Source organism: Lagenorhynchus albirostris, chromosome 3, assembly GCF_949774975.1.
Source record: "Lagenorhynchus albirostris chromosome 3, mLagAlb1.1, whole genome shotgun sequence".
Lineage (NCBI taxonomy): Eukaryota > Metazoa > Chordata > Mammalia > Artiodactyla > Delphinidae > Lagenorhynchus > Lagenorhynchus albirostris.
Window position 1 is genome coordinate 86,375,502 of NC_083097.1, and position 17,109 is coordinate 86,392,610.

At 34.0% G+C, this 17,109-nt stretch overlaps 1 non-coding gene across 1 annotated transcript; it reads right to left on the bottom strand.

The window, feature by feature from the left end:
- Positions 1-15,685: 15,685 nt before the first annotated feature.
- Positions 15,686-15,789, bottom strand: LOC132518994 (U6 spliceosomal RNA). Its single transcript, XR_009540099.1, has one exon. It is a non-coding gene; the product is annotated as a U6 spliceosomal RNA (small nuclear RNA).
- Positions 15,790-17,109: the final 1,320 nt, after the last annotated feature.

Sequence of the window (17,109 nt, forward strand, 5' to 3'; positions counted from 1 at the left end):
GCAAATAAACATTAGAAAACATGGAAAGGAGACAGAAAAGATTTAAGAATGCTAATAGCAGTTTTAGAGAAACAGACAAGAAAATGGAGAAGTGACAGTATTCAGAGAGATAACAGGCGATAATTTTCCAGAATTAATGAAATATGTGTCAAGATATTAAAAGGCACAAAGAATATATAATGAATATTTATATAAATGGAAATAAACATTTAAGGTGCCAAAACCAAAAAGATTTACAGTTGCCCCTTGAACAACACAGGTTTGAACTGCATGGGTCCACTTATACAAAGATTTTTTCAATAGTAAATACTACAGTGCTATATGATCTGACGTTGGTTGAATCTCTGGATGTGGAACTATGCATACAGAGTAACCATGTATATGAAGAGCCAACTTAAGTTTTACATGGATTTTGACTGCATGGAGGGTCAGTCCCCCTAAGATCCAGGCTGCTCAAAGGTCAAGTGTATTTTATTTTCAAATTTCAAGTATATAATAGTGTTGCTAACTATAATGACCATGCTGTACTTTAGAACCCCAGAACTTATTCATCTTTTAACTGGAAATTTCTGCTCTTTGAGCAACATCTTCCAATTTCCCACACCCCCCAAATCCCTGGTAACCATGCTAGCCTCTGTTTATATGAGTTTGGCTTTTATATTCCACATATAAGTGATATAACACAGTATTTGTCTGTCATTGTCTAACTTATTTAATGTGGCATAATGCACTCAAGATCCAACCATGTTGTCACAAATGGCAGGATTTCCTTCTTTCTCATGGCTGAATAATATTCCATTGGATATATATACCAAATCTTTTTTGTCTAGCCATCCCTTAACAAACACATAGGTTGTTTACATATCTTGGTTATTGTAAATAATGCTGTAAGATGATGGAAATACAGATATATCCTCAAGATCCTGTTTTCAGAAATTGAATTGATAGATCATAAGGTAGTTCTAATTTAAAAATTTTAAAGAACCCGCATAATGCTTTCCATAGTGGCTGCACCAACTTATATTCCCACTTACAGTGCACAAGCATTCCCTTCTCTTATCATCCTTGCTGACACTTGGTTATCTCTTGCGTTTTTTATAGTCATTTTAACAGGCATGATGTGATTTTGATTTATGTTTCCCTGATGATTAGTGATATTGAACACCTTTTCACGTAACTGTTGTCCAGGTATGTTTTCTTTGGAATGTCTTCTTTGGAAAAATGTCTATTTAGTTCTTAACATCTCTTTCATTTCTGATTTCATTTATTGGCGTCCTCTCTCATTTAGTCTTCATGAATCTAACCAAAGGTTTGTCAATTTTGTTTATCTTTTCAAAGAACCAGCTCTTAGTTTCATTGATCTTTTCTATTGTTTTTTTAGTCTCTTTTTAACTTATTTCCACTGTGATCTTTGTAATTTCTTTCCTCCTACTAATTTTGGGCTTCATTTGTCCTTCTTTTACTAGTTCCTTGCAGTATAAAGTTAGTGTTTGAGATTTTCATTGTCTCTTGAAGGAGGCTCTATGTCTTTTGATTGGAGAATTTAGTCCATTTACTTAAAGTGTTTATAGGTAGGTATGGACATACTATTGCCATTTTATTAATTGTTTTCTGGCTGTTTTGTAATTCTTTTGTTACTTTCTCCTTTTCTTGATTTTTTTCCTTTGTGATTTGATGATTTCATCACACATCACAAATCTGTGGCATTCTTGGATTTCTTTCCCTTTTTCTTTTGTGTATTTACCACAGATTTTTGCTTTGTGGTTACCATGAAGTTTACATAAAACTATTTATAAATATAATAGACTATTTTAATCTGATAACTACTTAATTTCAAGTGCATACTGAAGTTCTGTATTTTTACCACTGTTCACCCATGTTTTATGCTTTCAGTGTCACAATTTACATCTTTTTAATTTGTGTATGCATTAACAGATTATTGTATAGTTATTTTTACTACTTTTGTCTTTTAAACTTATTAGATTTATAAGTGACTTACCCACCACCATTATGGCATTAGAATACTCTGAATTTAACTATGTGAGATTTATTCTTTTACCAGTGAGATTTATTCTTTCATATGTTTTCCATTTACTAATTAGTGTTCTTTTGCTTCATCTTGAAGAAGTCCCCTTAATATTTCCTATAAGGCCAGTCTAGTGGTGACGAACTCTTTCAGCTTTTACTTCTCTGGAAAACCCAGACTTTCCTACCTCTTTTGATATGGGTCTTTTCTTGTTCATCCAATGTGTAGAAGTCACTCAGTTAGTTTCTGGCTTTCTTTCAGAGAGAAGTGCTCCATATATGGCTGTATGTTTAATGTTTGTGGGAGGAATGGAGTACAGGAACCTCCTGTGTCACCATCTTTAAAAATTCCTCTTTAAAAAGAAGATTTTAAATCAGCCACAAAGGAAAGGCATTTTAAGTAGAAATTATGATGATCAGACTGACAGCAGACTATCAATCACAAGAATATAGACAAGAGCAGAATAATAAGAACAGAGGGAAAAAGCCCTTAATAATACAGAGCCAATATAACTTCCCATCCATAATTTTATAGATATTTAATTTTTATTTAATAAAAAAGGTAAAATAAAGAGAATTTAGATAAATATTGATAGAGTTTACCACTTATGAATACTTACTAAATAAATGTCTAAAGAATTTGCTTTAGGAAATATAAAGTAAAATATAAAGAAAAGAAAGAAGGGATGAAACATAAGAAGACATAGTGACTGGAAAAGCATCTGAAAAAGAATAGAGATACATATGTATATAACTAAATCACTTTGCTGTACACCTGAAACATTGTAAACCAACCATACTTCAATAAAAAAATTTTAAAAAGAAATAGTGAGCAAAGGAATTGATAAATATGTATGTAGTTTAAACATAGTAACTATAAAACACTAATAATATCCAATACATGTTGGGAGTGAAATATAAGTCATAATTAAAATATTAGACAACAATAACATGTAAAGCAAAAACAGTTCTTAGTTCTGAGAAGTTTTAAGGTTCTAATAGCCTTATATACTTCTTAAGACTAATGGTAGTGGTGAATGTGTACATATGTGTATGTGCATGTGTCTGTGTCTGTGTGTATGTATGTGTATACACACATACACTATGTCAACACATATATATGTTTTATGCTTAACATATATATATGCTAAACATATATATACACTAAACGTGTATATATATATATATTAAGCATAAAAACTTAAAAATAGGTTTTAAGACCATTAGAGGGGAAAAAAGGAAACACTTATCAAATGCAAAGAAGGCAACAAAAGAGATTAACAAAAATAATAGAACAATAAAATTTTAGCAACAAGTCAAAAGCATTCATAATTGTGATACATGTAAATGGCTTAAATTTTCCAGTTAAAAGACAAAAGTAATAGGAGTAAATAAAAAGAAACAGAAATAAACTTTGCACTACTTATAAACATAATCATAATGTTAAAAAATGACTGCAACTAGAAACACAAAAGAAAATTATACTAATCAAATAGCAATGAAAACAAATGGTATAGCCAGATTACTGTTAGACAAAATATACTTTCAAGCAGAGAGTCATAATATTATAATAACATATATAATTTGTGGCATGTATTATGTATTCTATTATCATATGATAAACTCTAATAAATCTCTCTCGATTTTTTAACAAATGTAAAAAATTAATGTTATAGTCTTAAAATATATAAAGAAAAATGAGCAGAATTCAACAGATGTCAACAAATTAACCATAAACCTACTCATTAAAAAAAAAAAAAGGCCACATTCTAAGCACTGAAGAAAGACTTAGCAATTTTCAAAGACTTAATATATAGACTACATTTGTGATCAAAATTCCATTAATTAAAAAAATATAATAAGTTTGCTATGAAAAATTTCAAAAGCAAACATCTAGAAAAGTAATACTTTAAATCATTTATGTCTCAAAGAGATATCATAATGCAGTTAGAAAATTCAGTACCTATTGTATTTTTATGAAAAAGAAGTTTAGCAAACTAAGAATAAACCTGAGATTTACAAATTGAATAAAGTATATCTTCCAAAAATCCATCATTAAACAATAGTTTATTTTTAAATTAAAAGAAAAAAGCATGGTTGAGTGTTTTCATTACTGCTCTTGAATATTTTATTTGAAGGCTTAAGTAAAGCAAAAGGATAAGGAAAATAAATAAAAATTATAAGCTATTGAAATAGAAACTTATCACTTACAACTATTTTCATTATTCCCATAGAAAATTAAATAGACTTTCTAGACAAAGTATTTGAATTTATTAGGTCAATATGCAATAAATTATAAAATCAATATACAAAATGAATTATTTTCCAATATACCAGAAACAAAAATAGAAGCAACATAATTGAAGAAAATAGGACTTAAAAAAATAAAAATATTACATTTTTATGACTACAGCTAACAAAGCTGTGTAGTATATTTTTGAAAAACAATATAAAATTTTATGAAAAGACATTAAAGAAGAGAAGAAAAAGAAAGAGGAGAAAAAGGAGGAGAAAGAATGGGAAAAAGGAGAGGTGTACCATATAAGATATGTGAACATTTTGTATCATACACCCACCGTTTCTCTCCAAATTCACCTATAAAATTAGTGTAATTACATTTACAGTACCAACTGGTTATACTCATGAAACTTAAAAAGCTCATGCTAAAATATATGTGGAATAGGCCAGACCAGTGAACGCGATTCCCAAGGTTGCAACAGGATCCCGGGGTGCTGCAGCTTGGGGAGGCTGCCCTCCCAATAGCGACACCTCGGAGAGAGACATCCAGCCCTATCCCGCAGCTCCGGGGCGCTGGGCTCACCACGCTCTAGGGCCAGCAGAGAGGGAAGTGGCCAAACAGTGCTAAGCTGAGGGCTCCCAGGCATGGCTGCTTGCCATGCGGTGGGAGTCTGGGGGGCCGGGAGCCAGGGGCCAGAGGCTCCCCATGCTGTCCCAGGGGTTCTGGGACCCCAACAGTGCCCTTGTCTATTCCATATATACTTCTATATATATGGAAGAGACAAGAACCAAAATTTTTGGAGGCAGAAGTAAAGGGATTTGCTATATCAAAAATAACGTTGATGGGGCTTCCCTGGTGGCGCAGTGGTTGGGTGTCCGCCTGCCGATGCAGGGGTCACGGGTTCGTGCCCCGGTCCGGGAAGATCCCACACGCCGCGGAGCAGATGGGCCCGTGAGCCATGGCCGCTGGGCCTGCGCGTCCGGAGCCTGTGCTCCGCAGTGGGAGGGGCCGCATCAGTGAGAGGCCCGCGTATGGCAAAAAAAAAAAAAAAAAAAAAAAAAAGACATTGATAATGCTTACACTTACATAGTACTTTCTACCTGCCAACATTATTTTTAAATGCTTATGTTTAAAATATTGTTTAATCACCATGACAATTATATAAGTAATATAATTTCCATTTTGTAGCTGAGCCAACAGAGGCATGGCAAAAATAGATAATTTGTCCATTTTTATATAGTGGTAGAGACTGAATTTGAACCTGGACATTTTAGCTCCATAGTCTTGTTCATAATTATTACCTTAGTCAATGTCAAAACATTAATGAATTTGAGTTATTAGGAAAGTGTTGTATTACACTAGGATAAACAAAGATGCCAAATGATCAAAGTAGAAAGCCTAGAATTTGGCTCAAAGTGGAAAGAATATTTGCTATATAGTACAGATGGTTTTGACAATCAGGATAGGGGGTGTAGTTCAAGCTTTTTGAAAAAAAAAAAAAGTGCTTAGTTTACTCTATAAAAAACCAAATTCTTTAGACCATTCAAAATTAGTTCCAGATAAATTCAAGGCTGAAATATATCAAGCAAAATATAACATTTGTGTATAATTTTTTAAATTTTAGTTTCCAAAGGATATTTAAAGAAGACTCAAAAACAAAAAGAACATAAATATGACCATGTTAAAATGAAAAAAATCTGTTTCTATAAATAAAAAACAAAAAAATGAGAAACAAGCAACAAACTAGGAGAAGAATCTTGCTATATACATGAAAAGGCTTGGTATTCAGAATATCTTTATTAAAAAACCACAAGTTGCTACTAATAATGATATTATTATGTAATACTTTCAATTTATTTCCCATGCTGTACATTTTATCCCTATGACTCATTTGTTTTGTAACTGGAAGTTTGTACTTCTTATTTTTTCTCACCTATTTCACCAATCCCCCTAGCCCCCTCAGCTCTGGCTACTGCCTGTTTGTTCTCAATATCTATGAGTCTGGTTTTTTTCTCTTGCTATGTTTGTTCATTTGTTTTGTTTTCTTAGATCCCACATATCAGTGAAATCAATCACACAGTATTCATTTTTCTCTGTCTGAGTTATTTCACTTAGCATTATACTGTCTAGGTCCATTCATGTTGTTCCAAGTGGCAAGATTTCATTCCTTTTATGGCTTAGTAATATTCATATATATTCACATATATACACACACACACATCTTTCTCTATTCATCTATCAATGGACACTTATTTTTATATAATAAAATATATTTTATATAATTTTATATTTATCTTATATTTATATATAATAATGCATGTTATATTCATAAATTCTATTTATATTATTTATAATAAATTATTATTGTTATTATTAGCAAGCAGACCAAAGAAAAATAGGCATGTTGGTGTTTTAATAAAGATGATTGCACCTTCTCCACAATGCAGAAATTCTTTCCTTTTATATATTTTTAACAGGTACACCTGCAGATGTGCTGAAGTAGGCACCTATAATAATATTATGGCAACACTGTTTACAGAACTGAAAAAATTGGAAACAACCCAAATGTCCATTAGAAAAATTCATAATGGAATCATGGTTGAACAGTACAGCTGATCCTTGAATAACACGTTTGAACTTCGTGGTTCCAAGTATATGCATATTTTTTTCAATAAATATATTGGAAAGTTTTTAGAGGCTTGTAACAATTTGAAAAAACTCACAAACTGTGTAGCCTAGAAGTATTTTTAAAATTAAGAAAAAGTTAGGTATGTCATGAATGAATAAAATATATGTAGATACTAGGCTATCTTATCATTTACTACCAAAAAATATATACAAATCTATTATAAAAGTTAAAATTTATCGAAACTTATGCATATCCTTATAAAAGTTAAAATTTATCAAAACTTATGCATATCCTTACAGACCATACATAGCACCTTTCACAGTCAAGAGAAATATAAAGATGCAGTATTACACCATAACTACATAAAATTAACTGTAGTACATACTGTACTACAGTCATAATTTTGAAGGCATCACCTGTTGCTATTGGGCTGAACTCAAGTGCTGTGTCAGCTTAAAACACTGTGCGATGCATCTCCATGTGAGCAGTTCGCCTCTCCAGTAAACTGTGTATTGCAGTAAAAAGTGATCTCTCAAGATTCTTGTGTATTTTTCATCATGTTTAGTGCAATATAGTAAATCCTGAATAACACCACGGAACCCACACAAAGTGCCATTAGTGATGCTGGAAGTGCTCCTAAGAAGCGGAGAAAAGTCATGATGTTACAAGAAAAAGTTAACTTGCTTGAAATGAACTAAAGATTGAGGTTTTCAGCTGTAGTTGCCTGCCATTTCAAGATAAAAACAATCAGCATAAGGACCATTGTAAAAGGAAAGGAAATGTGTGAACTAGTCACTGCAGGTACACCAGCAGGCACGAAAGCCTTCTACTTTTTTGTGTAATACCTTTTACTCTTGTATTGAGTGCAGATTTTCTGTGGGTGCAGGCTACCTATAGACTCTAATATGATTCGAGAAAAAGTGAAGTCATTATATGGCAACTTAAAACACAAGCAAGGTGAGGGATCAAAAGATGGATAACCAGCAAAGGATGGTTTGATGATTTTAGAAAGAAGTTTGGCTTAAAAAAATGTCAAGATAACAGGAGAAGCAGTTTCTGCCAACCAAGAGGTAGTAGACAGGTTTCCAGACAACATTAACAAAATCATTGAGGAGAAAAAATATCTGCCTCAACAAGTTTTTAATGCAGACAAAAGTGCCCTATCTGGAAAAATAAAATAAAATAAAAGCCACAAAGGACATTTATTAGTAAGGAGGAGAATCAAACACCAGGATTTAAGGCAGGAAGGAACAGGCAAACTCTACTGTTTTGTGAAAATGCAATTGGGTTTATGATCAGAACTGCCTTTATCTATAAAGCTACTAACCCTGAGCCTCGAAGAGAAAAGAAAAACACCAGCTGCCAGTCTTTTGGTTGTACAACAAGAAGGCCTGGACAATGAGAACACTTTTCCTGGATTGGTTCCATTGATACTTTGTCCCTGAAGTCAGGAAGTACCTTGCCGGTAAGGGACTGCCTTTTAAAGTTCTTTTGATATTGGACAATGCCCCTGGCCACCTAGAACTCCCTGAGGTCAACACCAGGGAAACTGAAGTAGTCTACTTGCCCCCAAACACAACGTTGCTAATTCAGCCTCTAGATCAGGGGGTCACAAGGACATTTAAGGCTCATTACACAGCATTCTGTGGAGAGGACTGTCAATGCTGTGGAAAAAAATCCCAATAGAGAGAACATCATGAAAGTCTGGAAAGATTACAACATTGAAGATGCCATCGTTGTTATAGTAAAAGCCGTGAAAGCCATCAAGCCCCAAACAATAAATTCCTATCAAAGAAAACTGTCTAGATGTTGGGCAGGCTTCACAGAATTCTGAAAAAGCCAATCAAGAAAACCATGAGAGATTGTGGACACGGCAAAAAAGGTGGGAGGTGAAGGATCTTGGAGAAATTCAAAAGCTAACAGACACCACAACAGAGAAATTAACAGAAGACAACATGATGGTGGTGAGTGTTCTGAACCAGTGCCAGACAAGGAGGAAGAACATGTAGAAGAAGCAGTGCCAGGAAACAAATTGACATTAGACAATCTTGCAGAAGGGTTCTGACTTTTCAAGACTGTTTTTGACGTCTTTTATAACATGGACCCATCTATGATATGGGCACTAAAAGTAAAGCAAACAGTGGAAGAGGAATAGGTATCTATAGAAATATTTTTAGACAAATGAAAAAAACCAAAAAAGTCAAACAGAAATTACAATGTATTTCCATAAAGCTACACTGAGTGTGTCTGCCTCTCCTGACTCTCCTTCCACCTTTTCCACCAATTCTGCCTCTGCCAGCCCTGAGACATCAAGACCAACCCATCTTCTTCCTCCATCTCCTTAGCCTACTCAACATGAAGTCAATGGGAATAAAGATCTTTATGATGATCCACTTCCACATAATAAATAGTAAATAATCATGATGCCACACAGTTAATAAACCTATCTGTTGTGTATGTGTGTGTCTTTATATGAAGATCTAATAACTGTACAGCAAAAAATGTATCAGACACCTCTGCATCATCACCAACAGCATTACCTAAGTTTTCATCGTGTAGAACGTTGTATACAAGACTTGTACTGAAGAGGATAGCCTATCCTACACAGGCATAAAGTAAGTGATATTTAATATAAAACTAATAATATCTTAGTTTTCTTACTGTTTTGTTTTGTTTTCAAAGAATTATATTACTGTAGCATATGCTCCTCTCTCATAATTGGAGAAACTACATACCAGCCTATCGTCGCAAGTAAGCACTTTGTTTTAAGGAAATGAAACAATGTTTCCAAGACTGTATTATGAATATGACTAATACTGTATGGCATAAACATGTTCAATGATTTATTTATTAGCATATAGGCTAGGCGACCGTAAAGAAAGCATATTGCTTCTTCTTTGTTATCAATGCATGAATCGTTATACCTGTAAATAAATATGAATTTCTTTTTCACATTATCTTTTCATTTTTGATGTCTACTGTTAATAATACATATAAGATATATATTATTTTGTATCATATAAGACAATTTGATATAGGTATTGATAGACAATTCATTTTGTAAACAGATGATGTAAACTTAGGGTATCGATAAATACAACACAGTAGGGGGGGAGTCAAAAGTTATATGCAGATTTTCAACTGTGTGGGGAGTCAGTGCCCCAACCCTAGCATTGTTCAAGGGTAAACTGTATAACAAAATACTAATAATTAATGAAAATTATTAACTTGAGTTATACTATCAACACAGATGAATGTCATAAACTAATGAACTGAAAAAACAAATTATACAAAACTATTTGTTATAAAGTATTTAACTTTAAAATCTACAATGCAAAAATGTAAAATGTTTGTGGATACACACATATGTATTAAAAGTTTGAGAACACATATGAAAATGTAATAATACCATCCTTTGCAGAAGGAGGAATGAAGAGGAAAGGACATGAGTTAGGGAGTTTTAAAGGAGCTTCAATATGTTGTGCACTTTATATTTTAAGCTGGTTGGTAAACCATGTATGTGTACAATATTATACTCTTTGGCATTTCTTTGAAAAATTAATGATAGTATAAAATAGTACAACATGTTTCTTCATTTAAAAATGTATTAATGGTTGTCAGTTTGGAAGAAAAAAAGATTTTTAAAAAATCAGACATGACAAAATGTATTTATGTTGCAATAAAACTGTACAGTGTGTCTAATAGGACTATGAGCTTTTTATCTGTCTTCTGCAGTCTTAGTGCTCAAAGTGTAGTGATGACAGCCACTGAATATTGCTCAATATCTGAACCATAATTAGGATGATTTTGAGATAAAAAGGTAACACCATGGTGGTTTTTTAAATAATTGTTGCTTTTTCTAACACCTCTCAAATAGAGATAAAAATTAAATGAGCATATTTCTTTAGAAGCAATATATTTCCAACTAAGCATTTACTCTTAACTCTGGCTTTGTCTAATACCCAATTTAGAAAAAAGTATCTACTACTCATACAATGAATCAGAGATAATCTTTAACCACCGTGTGATCTATAATGTGTCTTCCTGGTGGCTGTTATCTCTGTGCAATTATTTTTATTTGTGGAGAAAATGGAATACTGTGCCCTGTTGACTTTAGGAAGGGCAAATCTCATACAGAGCAAATGACTTAGAAAATATTACTATCACAAGAGAATAAATAAAGTATATTTACCTAAAGTTTTTTGTTTTTTGTTTTTTGGTTTTTTTTTTGCCGTATGCGGGCCTCTCACTGTTGTGGCCTCTCCCATTGCGGAGCACAGGCCGGACGCGCAGGCTCAGCGGCCATGGCTCACGGGCCCAGCCGCTCTACGGCATGTGGGATCTTCCCGGACTGGGGCACGAACCCGTGTCCCCTGCATCGGCAGGCGGACTCTCAACCACTGCACCACCAGGGAAGCCCCTAAGTATTTTTGTTTTTTATGTGCTCAAGTTTTATCTTTAATCTCTTGCATTACCACTACTACCATCCAATACCTTCCCCCGCCCCCCTCGACACACATACACATTCACTTCAGACTTTGGCACTTGCCTATAGTCTCTGTCCAAGATCCTAAATCAATCTCCCATAATTTCTTTTTCCACAAGAATTCATAACAAATTCTCAAGTCCATCATCTCTATGCCTCTGAGGACCACCTCCTCCACTCATTCTGACATCTCAAGTATCATGATCTTTTAATATACTCAATCTATTATCCTTACTATATGTTTTACAAGCTTATTAGGAATTTCAGACCACTGATGATACTATTTTTTAATTCTCTCCTTCTCTTCACAAATTTTTTATATAAGTTCTACACACTTATCTCCCATTTATTCTTTCATTCTGCAATCCCTGTCCTATGAAAGTTAAATCCTACCATTTTACTGAAACCATTTTCATGAATGTAATCAATCAACATCATGTCACCAAACCCAAGGAATGATTTCAAGAGAAGATTTAGATCTTCTCTAAATATTTAAAAATTTTAAACATAAAAATTTTATAAAATTTCATCCTTGTGACAATTTTAATGGCACCCTACATTTTAATATATCAACTTATCAGAATATTATTTCCTTATTTTAGTACCTATTTTGTCCACTTGATTGCAACCCTCATGGTTTTCAGTTTTGTACCATTTTCCAGGTAGTTGACAATAACTTCTTCAATGTTGAGTAAATTTTGGGTCTTACTGCTCGATTTCCACCTTCTTGAGTTTTTTTTCTTGACTTTTATGACACCACAATTTTCTAATTTTTTTCCTATCCCTACAGGTTTCCCTTCTCTGTCTCCTTAAAGACTCCTCCTCCTTTACCTAACCACACATGGGAGAATTCCTTAGAACTTTATCCAAAATCATCATTTCTCTTCAGGTTAATCTCTCTACTTAGATGATATTATCCACCCTAACAGTTTTGATTATGAATAATATACTAAGGACACCAACATTTATATACCCTCTCTTCTGAGGAGTCTCATTATGATGGCTTAGGTGAATATTTACTCATTATTTCAAAAAGGTTTGTATCCTTCTCCAAAATGATTCCTCTTCTACTGTACAATGTGGTAAAAAGATATGGGATAAAAGAATGTTAACTACATATTTTTAAAAGCCCTAAAATGTTTATAATGTTTGACTGAATAGATGCATTTTTAAATTTTTCTTAAAGCAATAAGCACATACACTGTTAATATTTTATATACTTACATACTGTCATATATTTTATATATTTGTCATATTATTTTATAATGACAGATATTTATTATAGTTATTATTATTTTGTATTTGACATTATATTCATCCTGTTCCTGAAAACTTGGAGATATCCTAGTCTTTATCAGTCAGGGTTTGGTGAAGCAATTTGGGCATACAGAGACTAAAAGTTTAGTTTATAAAAATAAGAAGAAAATTAAAAATTAATGCTATGGTAAAATGTATATAATGCATAATTTACTAAAAAAGTAGTGTTCAATGAATTAATAGAATATTCATAACAGTGGTCTTTTCTATTAATAAAAATTTATGACATAAATATAGCAATATCGAGAGAAATAAGATAGAAAGTAAAAGAGAGAGCAAAGGAAAAATATAAATAGATAGTAACTGTGTGATTTAACAACTGTTTCTACATTTATGTATTATATTCCTTAGACAGCTGTAGTCATGTTTTTTTCTTTCCTTTTAATGAACGTAAGAGAATCAGTCCTTTTCTTTTATTATAAAGCTATTTTGGTGAAAAACTGTTATACCTAAACTGATCACTCAATTTATAAAAGTTACCAAGAAGTTAACAAGATTTTACTTTGTGAATTCCTAGTGTTTCTGTAGTTTAAAAGATGAACAAGAGAGTCTCATTCCTTTCCATCATGGGGCCAACAGTGAAACAGCAGTTTGTTCGAAACATATATGTAGATATAACTCCAAAAGACTTTCAAATATGAATATGAATCAAAGTCACCCTCAACAGTCACAGAGAGTGTTCATTATGGATATTAAGATACTGTTTTATTATGTAAAAGCAATTATAAAATTAAAGATAACAACTGATTCATATGTATGAGTCAGGAGTAAGTTATACTTTTTGAGAAGAATCATTGCTTACTTCATTAGAATCATTTTGACTGCTACCATACAGAGCTTATATATGGAATTTCTCATTAAAAATTGAATTACTAATATTGACACATTAATAGTACCAGTTTAAAAAATATATCTCATCCTTTGCCCTCTATTAATTTGGTGAGATTTTCTATTCCTGTAAAATGAGCTAGTTAAGAGTAAAATTTTAAATAATTTTTTTTCAATTTCACTCACAGTCACAATTATGACATAAGACAATTATAATAAAAGTACTGTGTTTTGGTGTTTTTTCATTTTTTCTTTCTTGAAAGATGACCAAATTCAGAAAACAAAAAATAAAATATAGCCACTATCACCTATGTCCAGAAATTCAAAAGGCTTCTACCTCTGCTGTTCGTTATAAATTTATTTAGACTAGAGTTGCATAAAGCAAAATCTGAATCCTGCTTTAAAGTCAGTGATGGGGAACTAATGTTAAATTTGCTCTGTTATATTAATTAAACAGGGAGACCATTCACTGATGCGGCTCTAATACCTTGGCTGCCTACTGTAACCAAAACGAAATTAAGCCTGTAAATGCCTCAAGGTTACGACATCAAAACGCTAAGGAAAACCAAGTCCAAAGGCCAACGAGGCTACAAGCTGTAGCCAATCAACAATTTTCTTATTTTGCTTCTACCTTCTCTCTATAAAAGTCGCTCTCGGAGCTCCTGTCAGCTGGAGTGCTAGTAACCACTTCAGGTTTGGCAATGCCGAGTCAAATAGATTTTCGTTCAAAAAAATTCTTAAATTTTAAAATATACCTCCGTTTATCTCTTAACACTTCTCGTTTTAAAAGAAGGGACCAAAGGAGGCCCCTGAGGGTCCCCAGGAGCAATGAGCAACCAGGCTGAGGTACCTTTAAGCCGCTTAAGTTCCTCTCTTTCTCGCTGCCTCGGAGCTGGTGGATAAATAACTCTCAGATACCAGATTTTAGCTCTGCAGCTTTTGCGTTATGAGCTTTCAGACTCTAATTGCGCGCTTCTTTTTCGGGCGGGGCTGGGTTCGGAAACAACCGGAGTCTGACCGGGTCTGACTAAAAAGTCAGACTGCTTCCGGGGTCAGACTGGGTCCAACTTAGAAACCCCGCCCGTTTCCGGAGTCAGACTGAATCCGACTTAAAAACTGGGCTGAGTCGGGGTCAAAGTGGGTCCGACTTAAAGTGAAAGAGGTCTAGTGTGAAGCCTCAGGTAAATTAAAATTTGTTTTAAGGCTGAACAAGCAGTTTAAATTTACCACAGATAATCTTGAATTACGGTGGCTGCAGTGGAGAAATTGGAACCATTTTAGGTAAGCTTATACGTATTTGATGTACCCTAGAGAAAAGCATTTTCTTCTACATCACCTTTCATTATTACTTTAAAATGTAAAATGTCTTTTAAAGGGAAAATGTCATTCAGGAATCTCCATTTTCTTCACTACTGTGAAGTAGTCTTTTTTTTTTAATTAAATTAAGTATCTGAGGACATAGAGAATTGCTTTTCAGACGATAGAAAAAAAACTACCCTTCAAAACAGTCACAATCTACCATAATGACATAAAAATATTCTTGAGAGGGCTTCCCTGGTGGCGCAGTGGTTGAGAGTCCGCCTGCCAATGCAGGGGACTTCGCTGGTCCGGGAAGATCCCACGGGCCGCGGAGCTGCTGGGCCCGTGAGTCGTGGCCGCTGAGCCTGCGCGTCCGGAGCCTGTGCTCCGTAACGTGAGAGGCCAAAACAGTGAGAGGCCCGCGTACTGCAAAAAAAAAAAAAAATATATATATATATATATTCCTGAGAATATAATTTTATTAAACAAATAATTATAATATTAAATTACAGCTTTTTTTTTAAATTGGGGTATACCTGCTGTACAATGTTGTGTTAGTTTCTGCTGTACAATGAAGTGAATTAGCTACAAGTATACCTATATCCCCTTCCCCTTGGAACTTCTTTCCACCCCCCACCTCTCCCATCCCCCCTCCATCCCCCCCATTTAGGTCATCACAGAGCATGGAGCTGAGCTCCCTGTGCTATACAGCAGGTTCCACTAGCTATCTGCTTTACACATGGCAGTGCACATAGGGCAGTCCCAATCTCCCAATCTCCCAATCATCCCACACCCCTCTACCCACTCCCGTGTCCATTCTCTGTGTCTGGGTCTCTATTCCTGCCCTGCAAATAGATTTATCAAAAATATGGAACGCTTCACGAATTTGCATGTCATCCTTGCGCAGGGGCCATGCTAATCTCTGTATTGTTCCAGTTTTACTATATGTGCTGCCGAAGCTAGCACATAAATTACAGTTTAAGAAAATAATACATTATCACCCTTTGACTTTTTGGTCAAAAAATGTAGGGTTTACAAGAGGGATTTTTTGTTTTAACTATGCTTCACTTCCAAAAATTCCAAAATTAATGATGAATATTCAACACAAAATGGCATAAAGAGTGTACCATCTTCTCTGATCTACGAATTGATGGTCTCATCATGTGGTATATTTGCCTTTAAATATGTGACCACAGATCTATCGTGAAGACACTGCCCACTTTTTTTCCCTACTCTTTAACAGTGCCATGTAACTCAACTAGTTATACTACATTGTGACATCTCTGATTATATATAAAGGGCATCTTCATAACTGGTCGTGTTGTTAGATTTCATATGTCCATAAATTAAGCTTTTTGCTATTGAGCTATTGGACTTTAAATACAAAATTGGTGATGGAAAATTCTCAGAATCTTAAAATTTTTTTTTAAAGTTTTACTGTGGAATGTTTAAAATAAACTCGAAAGTAGGGAGAATAATGAAACTAACATACCCATTACCTAGTACTTTATTTTTCTATTGCTGCTGTAAAAAAAAAATAATAATAATAACAAACCTGGTGGTTTAAAACAGCATATGTCATTATTTTAATAGTTCTAGAGGTCAGAAGTCAGAAATGGATCTCATTGGATTAAAAATAAGGGCTATGTTACCTTCCTGGAGACTCTAGGGGAGAATCTGTTTTCTTGTCCTTTAAGTACCAAGAGGCTCCTGAAGCTTCAGGGTGTCATATTTCTATCTTCAAAGCCAGCAACATGAGGCCAAGTCTTTCTCATGTTGGTATCTCCCTCGTACTCCCCCTTCTGCTTTCCTTTTACACTTCTAAGGACCCTTATGATACACTGACTCACTCCATCTCCTCCCCACTCCTCCCTGTTGCTGGGTCTTCCAGGATAGTTCCCCCATCTCAAGGTCAGTTGATAAGCAAACTTCCATCTGCAACTTTGATTATCCCTTGCCATTTAACAAGATAGTCACAGGTTTCAGGGATAAAGATCTAGACCTCTTTGGGGGATAGGGGTGGTCATTTTTCTGCCTCCTATACCTATTACAATTATCAATATTTTGCCATTATATCCATCTCCCTTCCCCCAGAGCACACATATCCAAACTTTTCTATGTTTGTTTGCTTCAGTTTTATTTTTAAGCAAATCTCAGACTTAACGTTGCTCTACAGATAAATAGTTCTGTGTGTATCTAAATAGGTAAGGACATGTTGTTTATACATAACCCAAACAAAATAATACCTTATAAAACAATAATTGTATAATACAAGCTAGTACCTGG